The sequence below is a fragment of the Sinocyclocheilus rhinocerous genome, unplaced genomic scaffold (genome assembly GCF_001515625.1).
Source record: "Sinocyclocheilus rhinocerous isolate Xijiao unplaced genomic scaffold, SAMN03320098_v1.1 scaffold20, whole genome shotgun sequence".
In the NCBI taxonomy this organism is placed as follows: domain Eukaryota; kingdom Metazoa; phylum Chordata; class Actinopteri; order Cypriniformes; family Cyprinidae; genus Sinocyclocheilus; species Sinocyclocheilus rhinocerous.
This window is the reverse complement of record NW_015640468.1, coordinates 1085590-1096143: the sequence shown is the minus strand read 5'-3', so window position 1 is coordinate 1096143 and position 10554 is coordinate 1085590. Positions and strand designations below refer to the sequence as shown.

Genomic DNA, 10554 nt, shown 5'->3' with positions numbered 1-10554 from the left:
GCAGTGTCAGCTCACACACATAGCCAGCAGACACAATGAGAGAAAGAGAAGCTCCATGTTGGCAAGACAACAGTGACATTCTTATGAAATAATCAGCATCTGAAAGGAGGGCAAGTTCTCTTATTACCCCGAATGTTTGGAACTGGGGTATGAAAGTGGTTTTGGTATTGTGTGATTCACTGTATTATACAAAATACATACCAATAATAAAAGAATCGTCAACCCTTGTCATGATAATTAAATGTATTATTTCTAAAGCCACTTTTTACATCATTCATCCATGTTCACAACTCAAACCATTTCAACACAAGTCACCATATATGGGCACTCAACGAGAACTATAGGACAATCTTTTCGACATCAGATCACATTTTCTATTGGTATCCTTGATCACAGTTGATTCTTTCAGCTAGCAGTGAATCGGCTGTGTATTAACCTCAGCAGTGTCACTGCCAAATAGCTAATAAAGGGCCCTGTGAATAAGAGAGAGAGAGAGAGAGACATTAGAAACAGAGACAGAAAAAGAAGGGAGAAAGTCACACATACTTCTTGAAGGTGAACACATGCCTTGATTAGGTCATCTTGTCAAAAGGTTTAAAATTATCAGTTTCGAGGTATAACCAGGGCTGGATTGGTAATCGGGCATACCGGGCATTTTCCCGGTGGGCTGACGCACTTAAGGGGCCGACAGAATTTTTTATTTATTTTTTGCCGAGGACCATCACGCACGAACAGCGAGCAGCCAGTGGCCCATTGGTTTGTCTCCTGTATTGACAGCGTAAACATCCAACCACAATGCGCTATAGACGGAGCGATGAAGTATTTAGCTCTATATAAAGATCGCGTCACCCCGACTTCTTCCTCGTCGGCTTTTCCCACGTTTTCACAGCAGCTTTATCAAGAACAGGCTTGCTCTGCGGTGGGTGATGCGGGTCAAAGAGCAAGGCAGGAGGAGAAGAAGAGAGTAGTTGAATCTGTAAAGTGCTTGATAAGGACTCGCAACGGAGGCAGGCATCTAACCTATCCTAATGTGTGTGCGCGCCATGAGTGTAGAATACGTAAACACTTTTCAATAAAACGTAAATTCTTCCCCCGTGATTTTTTGGCCAAGTCAAGTGTGTTCATATAGAGGTTTCCATGGGCCAATGCGAATAAAGCTAGATTTAAATAAAAAAAGACATGATATTGTCGGACCTGAGGTTTTATTCTTATCCAAAACAAGATGTGATATGAGGGTACATACACTACCAGTCAAAATTTTTTGAACAGTAAGAAAGATCCAATAGAAAGATCCAAAGATCAGCATGTATCTGAAATAAAAAGCTTTTGTAACATTATACATATACCATTCAAAAGCTTGGAGTCAGTATTTTTATTTTATTTTTTATTTTTTGTGAAATGATAGAAATTAATACTTTTATTTAGCAAGGATGCTTTAAATTGATCAAAAGTGACGTTCTTTAAAAAAACATAAAAAATCTTACTGTTCAAAAACTTTTGACTGGTATAGTGTGTATATATATATATATATCGAAGTGGTGGTGGGCCGCCTGGACCAAAAAATGCCAGGGCCGATTTTTTGTCCCAGTCCAGCCCTGGGTATAACCTTGTACATGCATGCAAAAACAAATATGGACACACAAGGATGTGGAACTGCAGGTAATGTTGGGCCTGAGTACCGTGCCATTCTTTCTTTCATTTTGTAACTGTGAAACGGACTGTAATTTTACTGTAAAATAGTGTCACATTTGTGTTTTTACAAGTTAAAAATATGAATTACTGTATAATTGAAAGTAATCTCGTAATTCCCTACATTACATATCACATATGATTATATTTGATATAAATTCCTCTCATATTTGTTATATTTGTGTAGTGTTACACTTTCTTTCATTCATTTCATTAGTTAGTTAAAAGTTCTTGGAATCAGCAGCTGAAATGGTTTCGGAAAATTCTGATATTAGATTAGAACTACATGTTGCGTAGGTAGCAAGATTTTTTTTGTTAGTTTTTTTTTGTTTTTTTGAAACAACACCAAAGTCTATGTTAATGTCTTGAAATATAAAATGACTAACAAAAATAAAATACAATTTTAACAATTTTACAGTTCAAATAATATAAGTTTTGACAAAAAAAAAAGGTTTATAAAATGACAAACCTTACATTTCAGCCAAATAAATTATTATGTATCTTTAATATATTAAAAATGTATATGAAAATCTATGAATTTAAAATGCATGAGGCCCTTTAAAACGCGAAAAGCCCTGTGTGGTCGCACACATTGAACAGCCCTTGCTTCGGTTCTGGCACCAATTTACTATCCCATAATATCTCAAACAATTGTTTACAGTGAATTTCTGACATCTAATATTCAGCTATTTTGTACAGAAAATTTAACAGGAAATTCATACAGTGTTAAGGACACACATTTTTTCTTGATACCATACAGAATATCAGCTGATAATAAATATTTTTTTTCAATTCACTGTTATCAGTCACTACTGAGTATTTAACTGCACATGCTCATTTTCCCTATTTTTACATTTAGATTACCTTTGCTGTCATCTAAAACTCTATTAATAATCTTGAGCAAATCTCAAAGTGAATATCCATTTTTCATACTGTACAATATAATGGTATGATGCCTAAAATCACTTAAAATGACTGATTCTAGCCTTTTGTTTTATTAAATCAAAATGAAAAAGTGTGTTGAATTTTAATTATCATTTTGTCGTCTCAGCCAGAAATTTTAATATTGGTGCATCCCAAGTCTATTCTTGAAAATAAGGGTTCCAAAAGGGGGTTTTCACAGCAATGCCAAAGAACCACCATTTCCCCAAAGAACCTTTCAGTGAATCATACAGTTCCCATATTTGGCAAGCATGCACAAATGAACAGGCAAAAAAACAAATAAATAAATAAAAATCAAGGATTCAAAATCATCTTTGATCTGTCTTGTCATACATTTTTTCCAACTTTTCCTTCCCTGCACCTGTTACAAGTTACATGACTAGAACCGGAAAGCATTTTCATAATCTAGCCACACATTTACACACGTACCCTTTGCCTTTCTTTTAAACTAAGATTATAGTGGATAAACATTTGCAACAAATGCCTTTCCCATAATGCACATGAGACCGTACCTCCTGTTCGGGCAGTTGCAAGAGAACTGACAATATGTTCACCAAGTTTATGTTACAGATTAAATGAAGTACTCACCAAATTGACATGTTTATATAAAAAAGCATGAAAACATGATCATACAACAATATGCACTAAAAGTGATTCAAATGCCACAGTGAATTCGTGTGCATAGTTTCATGTCAATTTTTTGAGCATAGCCTCTGCTTTTCAGTGTCATTTCAGATGTTTGCATTAGAAATAACAGTGTTGTTTTGGTTGCCCTGTATCAACCCTGACCATTAATTCAGTCGCTCTGTTGCATAACCATGGGCTGAGGGAGAAACAAGTGTAGGGAAAAGAGAAACAGAAGGACAAGGGTAAACATCAAGCTCTTTACAGGTTTATAAAGCACACAGACAAAGGAGAAAATGAATAAACAACATCATGGACCCTCTATTAGCGGCACAAGAGGGACTTTTGACAAGTGTTTGCCTGTCAAGCGCAATACAGTTTAATGTGTGTCACCCCTTTCCACTTCCCAGCAGAACTCTCCATTCACTCAACATATTCAACAGCAATGAAACCAGAGACTGTACAGTATAAGGCAGAGAATACATGCACAAAATACATTTATGAATGGGACAAATGGTTATATATTGTCTGAAGTCCTGTTTTCTAGTTGAAAGGGACAATTACATTTTTGAGAGACACCACAGCGCTCCCTATGGTGGCTCACTAAGACTGCATTTATTTGATCAAAAATACCATAAAAAGGTTATACTGTGAAATATTAATACATTTTTAACATTTAATAACTGTTATTTAAAAATATTGTGAAATGTATTTTATTCTTGCGATGACAAAGCTAATTTTCTTCATTGCTCCAGTATTCAGCATCACGTGATCATTCAGAAATCATTCTAATATGCCGACTTGCTGCATTTCTATTTATTATCAATGTTGATGTTCTGCTGCTTAATATTTTTATGGAAACCATGATGCATTTTTTTCAGGATTGTGGATAAATCGTTATTTCAAACTGACATTTTTGGTAATCATTGCTGAATAAAAGTGTTAATTTCTTTCTTAAAGGAAAGGAAAGGAAAGGAAAGGAAAGACTTTTGAATGGTACATTCGCTGGATGGGCCTGAAAAATATAGTTTGTTTATGATTTAGGCTTAATGAACAATTTCTGATTCTAAGAATGCATCAATATTATCGATATAAGTCTGGACGATACCAATAAGACAATTATTATAGACCAGGGGTGTCCAAACTTTTCCTAAAGGGGGCCAAATTCGACGATGTGGAAACACTGGGGGGCCGGATGCTTCTACCTATATATATATATATATTGTGTATGTATGTGTGATGTTGAGTTGACAGTAGCAGTAGCTTGTGTTTTGTTGAGGACAAAAATCTGCAAATATCTTGTTTTTAAGCTTTAATAATTATAACATAGAATGGCTTTATGGTATTTAATCTATTAACACATGAAAGCACAAACTGCATCAAAAATGTCTGTAATTTGGCCTATATTTCATAACTCCCTTACATTACATTAAATTGGCCTATATGTCTACATTAATTAAATAAGAAGATTCTGTATAAATATGCAACATTTCTGCCACAATACCACAGTTACGGTTACTACAGTAAATCAAAATGTTGGTGATTTGTGGATTGAAAAGTATTCTTACTGCATTGTTGTCGCACAATGTTTTTCCTATTTTCCGCGTTAGTGTTGTTGAGAATGTCAGCGCTGTTTCATCTGCCTTTGACATATGTGGTTTGTATGGAAACCTCTGCTCCAAACTCAAACGCTTCTCACAGCGCTGTTTAGTGGTCTCGTGATCGAGATCAGTCAGCGAGTAAACGCATTTGTTCTGAGCTCGCGCTACGCTGACTTTAGGCAGAGCTAACGGTCCGTGCAGCGCGGTTCAAACGAGTCGCGCTCTTCCACTTTTGACGCGTTTAGGAATTCGTGTGCGCTAAACAAATGAGAGCGCATATGAGTTATCAAATTGATATCACTCGCGTTTTACTGCTACATCTGGTCTAAAATGTAGTGCTGCCATCTTGTGTTGACATTTTGAAACTGCATAGGCCTATTTTGTAAATTATGCTTGGCGTGCCATATATAACATAGACTATTAAAACAGCTGCGGGCCGCTTAAAATTCATCCACGGGCCGCATTTGGCCCGCGGGCCGTAGTTTGGACACCCCTGTTATAGACAGACAAATAACCAATAAAAGGCCAATAATACAATTCTAAACTATTTTGTCCAAATAAATAAAATAAAGCACTAAAAACTAAAATCTTTCGTTTTAAAAGAGATCATCATGTTCTAGTGGTTAAACGGATCATTGTTGATCCGTGATCAGTACGGACCAAGCCCCATGGTTCCTGCTGCTGTCATTAATGATCATCAAACAACAAAACAGCTGTGATAAAAATCTATATTTCATTTATACAGTAAACACTATGCAGTGTTATTTTCCCTAATTATTAAATTTCTGAGTAATAAATGGAAAGCAAGTTAAATTGAAATATTTTTCTTCTCTTGCTGATCCGAAAAATGATCCGATCCGTGGGTCAAAAACCGTAATGTGATCCGAACTGTGAGATTTGTGATCCGTTGAACCACTATCATGTTCTAATGTTCATTAAGAAAAATTAACATTCATTTTGAATTTTGCTAATTACATGATACATAAGTGTTATTTAAGTATTATATAAGTGAGTGTTAGATGACAGAAAACATTATATAAATGAAAAACAAAAATAGGGAAAATGAGAATTTATATAAAATATAAATATACAGTATTGACAGATACAATAAAATAATATATCTTATATCCGCAGATAACTGACACGGTGTCAATATATTGTGCATCTCAAAATTTTATGTCAGATTTTATTCCCGATGTGAAATGTTATTGAAATATTTTGACAAACTGATGTCTTCTGACCTCTCCACTGATCAAAAAGATATGAGCAGCTGCATTTGCACTGCTGGAAATAGCTGCTGATACTGACTTTATATTAATATGTCATTCTTTTCTTTGATCCAAAATATAATATGAGAAAGACCTGTGGGGTAATAGGTGAAAAACATTAATGAAGAAAGCATCATTGCACAAGGACACAGATGTTTTAGAAAGAGTATCTCTACATCATTCACATCCTTTGGAGGTCACAGCTGTAATAGATGGCAATGAACTCAAGGGCCGGAATGGCCCCATTAAAAGCCGGCCCTTGGGAGGTCTGAAGTATCATATCCCTCTTAACGGTCACTGCCCTTATGTAGGGCGGACGTGATCCTATCTAACGAGTGCTTATGCTGGGATTCCTGAGGTTCATGTTAACAGAGCTTGTTTTATGTTCGATCACCATCTGGCAGACCTGTAGAAATGCACATGCGGTTAAATGCACATGAGTATAGTGCTGTAGATGGCATGCATACTGTAGATGGCATGCATGCATGGGGTGATGTAAGAATTCTGCAAAAGTATCAAAGATTCATTGCAGATATCAAAGCAGAAACTGTGCTGCAGTTTTTGCAAACAGGAACTGGAAAAGATAAACCAAAAAGGGAGGAAAAGGAGAGGCAGGGTTTGCACACTTGTGGGTATTATACAAAACACCCACATCATGGCAGTCTGTGGAGACTCAACCCACAGTACAGAAGAAGGAAAGACAGAGAGAGAAGAAACCAGAGAGATAATGCTTGCAATCTCATGTTCTCCATTAAATTACGAGCAGCCCCTGGGCACTTAATACAGCACATGTACAGCAAAAATCAAAACACACTGAGGGAAACATTGTGGTGAGTCACTACTCATTTTATATTTGTTTAAATTGTGGGTTTTGGAGAATTTGAAATGTTGTTGTTGTTTTCATTCTTCAAAAAAAAGTTACTTTTATTGATTATTAGTATTATTATTATTATTGCTGTTGCTATAATTATTTAATTTAATAGTGTAAAAAATTTATTTAAGATATACTATCTGAAAACAAGTCTCTTAATATATAATTTTGCTTTAAGAAATGTTTGTTTATGCATCTAAGGATGTGAAATGTATGGTGTAAAATATTCTTACTGGAAAATAAGAAAAATACTGATTAAGAAAGGTTTATTTGCAGTGTAGGACAGTTGTTCAAAACTATGTGTGTAATAATGTTTAATAATGCCTTATCACTGCTGATTAAATTAAATGAAAGCCAACTGAACTGCCATGCACGTGACAATATGATCATATGAGGGTTTTCATGGGGAAAATTAAGGAACAGTAACAGGACAAAATAGGTAAAAATGATTAAAAAAAACATTAAAGGTTCTTTGTGAGGAACGTGTACATTAATCTAATTTGCTGAGCTCAAAACCTACAGAGACAAAAATCAAAACAATCATGCCACTGCTTGAAGCAAATGTGATCATAGTGACCACAGAGACTGCAAAGAATTATGTTTAAAAATGCATATTGCATAACAGACTTATTTTTGTCTCAGTTAACCATGTTATATATGCCATTTTTAACTCCTTACACCATCAACTGTTATTGTTAGGTAACCATTTATCATAAATGATGTTTTTACAGCACAAACTTGCCTGTTAAAACATGCATAAAGATGTCATGAACCAGTTATGAACCAGGCAATATCATTTAACTTCGGCACATTAAAGTTAAAAGTCGGTGATGATGATCACCTGACATAAAAAAGATAAATGAGCATGTCTCATCCTGTCTCCTTGGTTTCAAAGAAACTGCAGACTGGGGGAAGGTAATGCTGTCTAAAGAGAATACCAATGTGAACACAAGAGTCTGTAACATGCCAAGACAAGTTCAGATAATACACAAGTACTTGAAGACATGTGGGAGCGCAGGATCTTTTTACTTCCAACCAGTTCATTTATTATAAGTCCTTGAGCTCAGAAAAGGAAGGGGAACAGATACATAGATTTACTGTCAGTGGTAAGGGTTTAACAGGACATCTGCACGGGCAAGTTTTAGAGAGTGGGTGTGTGAATGTGTGCTAAGATATGTGTTCATACACACACACACACACACACACACATACACACAACGCCAGTCCTTCAATTAATGTTTTGTGAAGTGAAAAGCTGCATGTAAGAAACAAATCCATCATTAAAATGTTTTTTTTACTTCAAACCTTTACTTACGGCTAAAATAGTCCATAATCTGTAATAACACTTCCTCCGGTGAAAAAGTTGTCTTGCCTGAATCAGGGGTGAAATATGCTCAGACCATGTACTGTTTACAAGTGAAAACAGTCCAAAGCAGTTTTAAACAAATATGTCTGTGGATTTTGATGTGAGAGGAGATTAATTTTTTCACTGGAGGAAGCATTATTATGGATTATATTTTGGCCAGAAGCAACAGTTTAAAGTTAAAACGCCTTGATGGATTTGATTTATACATAGGGTTTCCACCTTCAGTGAGGCAAAATAAGGGACACCCATTCAAAAAAAAAGAAAAAAAAGAAACAAGGACACAAAAAATCTGTGAGGAACTCACAGCTCAACAATAAACCATGAGCAAACATGCTCAAGTAGTGCTGGGCGGTATGACCAAAAATTTATATCACGGTATTTTTCAAAATTATACAGTTTTCACGGTACATGACAGTATTTGGAAAAAAGCCGCTAAAAGGGTCTGAAAGTTGTTAAATCTAGTGCTGAAGTCGCGCTCGTGTGTGTGAGATGCGGGAGCTGATGGCAGGAAGCGGTGGATATTTGTGGCGGTCAATGTGGATATTGTGGATGAGTTCTTCTGTGTCATCACGTTCTATTGGTTCTACAGCTTCAGTTTCGGAACTTTCAGGCTTAGTTACACATACAGCTGTTCCCTCACCACAGTGCAACAGTGAAAAGGAACCCCTTTCAAACAGTGTCGCATTCCGAACGTTGTTTAAGTGACATACACCGGTATGGCGGTATTTTAAAAATTCATATCATAACAAAAATAAACACCGGTATTCGGTATGAACCGGTATACCGCCCAGCACTATGCTCAAGTATGTAAACTTGCAACAGAACACGTTTATATTGTTGTTTTTAATTTGATTATTTTATTTATAATTATTATTTATTATTAGTCTTTTATTTATTACGGCGCGTTCTGGAGACTCCGTCGCTATGGAAACAAAGATGCCAAAATGCAATCACGCGCAAATGAGCTTCTCTAATACTTCTTATGAAATTTATTTCATTATAATTGCTATTTGTATTATCCACCCTGCAAAATCCTTGGCCTTTGTAAAACACGGACAAATCGCATAATTTTACCTTTAAATACGGGACGATTCCGTATTTTAGGGGATGGCTGGCAACCCTATTTGTACATGTAGCTTTTCACTTCACAACATGTTAATTACTGGACTGGAGTCGTGTGGGTTATTTGTGGATTATTGTGATGCTTTTATCTGCTGTTTGGACTCTCATTCTGACGGCACCCATTCACTGCAGAGGATCCATTGGTGAGAAAGTGGTGTAATGTGATGGGGCAGTAGTGGCCTATGGTTAGAAAGTCGGACTTTTAACCCAAAAGGTTGCGGGTTCGAGCATCAGGTCCGGCAGGAATTGTCGGTGGGAGGAGTGAATAATAACCAGCGCTCTCTTCCACCCTCAATACCACGACTGAGGTGAAACCCTTGAGCAGAATTTAAATTTTTGGGTGAACACCGTGAGCAACTGAAATGCTTCTCTGCAAACTACACGTTCATCATTAGTTACTGTACCGACCCGTTGATAACTTTCCCATTCAGCCCTACATCTGGAGAGCCTCTTGTGTTCAAAGGGCGGACGTGAGGCACGCAGGTTTACCACACGCTGTGTTCCGTGTGAAAGAGCCTTACCGGCGCGCGTTCTGGAGACTCCGTCGCTATGGAAACAAAGATGCCAAAATGCAATCACGCGCAAATGAGCTTCTCTAATACTTCTTATGAAATTTATTTCATTATAATTGCTATTTGTATTATCCACCCTGCAAAATCCTTGGCCTTTGTAAAACACGGACAAATCGCATAATTTTACCTTTAAATACGGGACGATTCCGTATTTTAGGGGATGGCTGGCAACCCTATTTGTACATGTAGCTTTTCACTTCACAACATGTTAATTACTGGACTGGAGTCGTGTGGGTTATTTGTGGATTATTGTGATGCTTTTATCTGCTGTTTGGACTCTCATTCTGACGGCACCCATTCACTGCAGAGGATCCATTGGTGAGAAAGTGGTGTAATGTGATGGGGCAGTAGTGGCCTATGGTTAGAAAGTCGGACTTTTAACCCAAAAGGTTGCGGGTTCGAGCATCAGGTCCGGCAGGAATTGTCGGTGGGAGGAGTGAATAATAACCAGCGCTCTCTTCCACCCTCAATACCACGACTGAGGTGAAACCCTTGAGCA

General features: G+C 36.7%; 1 protein-coding gene across 1 annotated transcript in view; it reads left to right on the top strand.

Annotated features, from left to right (window-relative positions):
• Positions 1–6801: 6801 nt before the first annotated feature.
• LOC107753115 (leucine zipper putative tumor suppressor 1-like) overlaps positions 6802–10554 on the top strand; it is a 23478-nt gene continuing 19725 nt past the window's right edge. Inside the window, exon 1 of the mRNA XM_016569227.1 lies at positions 6802–6954. The gene's annotated coding sequence lies outside the window, so the exon portion shown is untranslated. The remainder of the gene's footprint in view (positions 6955–10554) is intronic.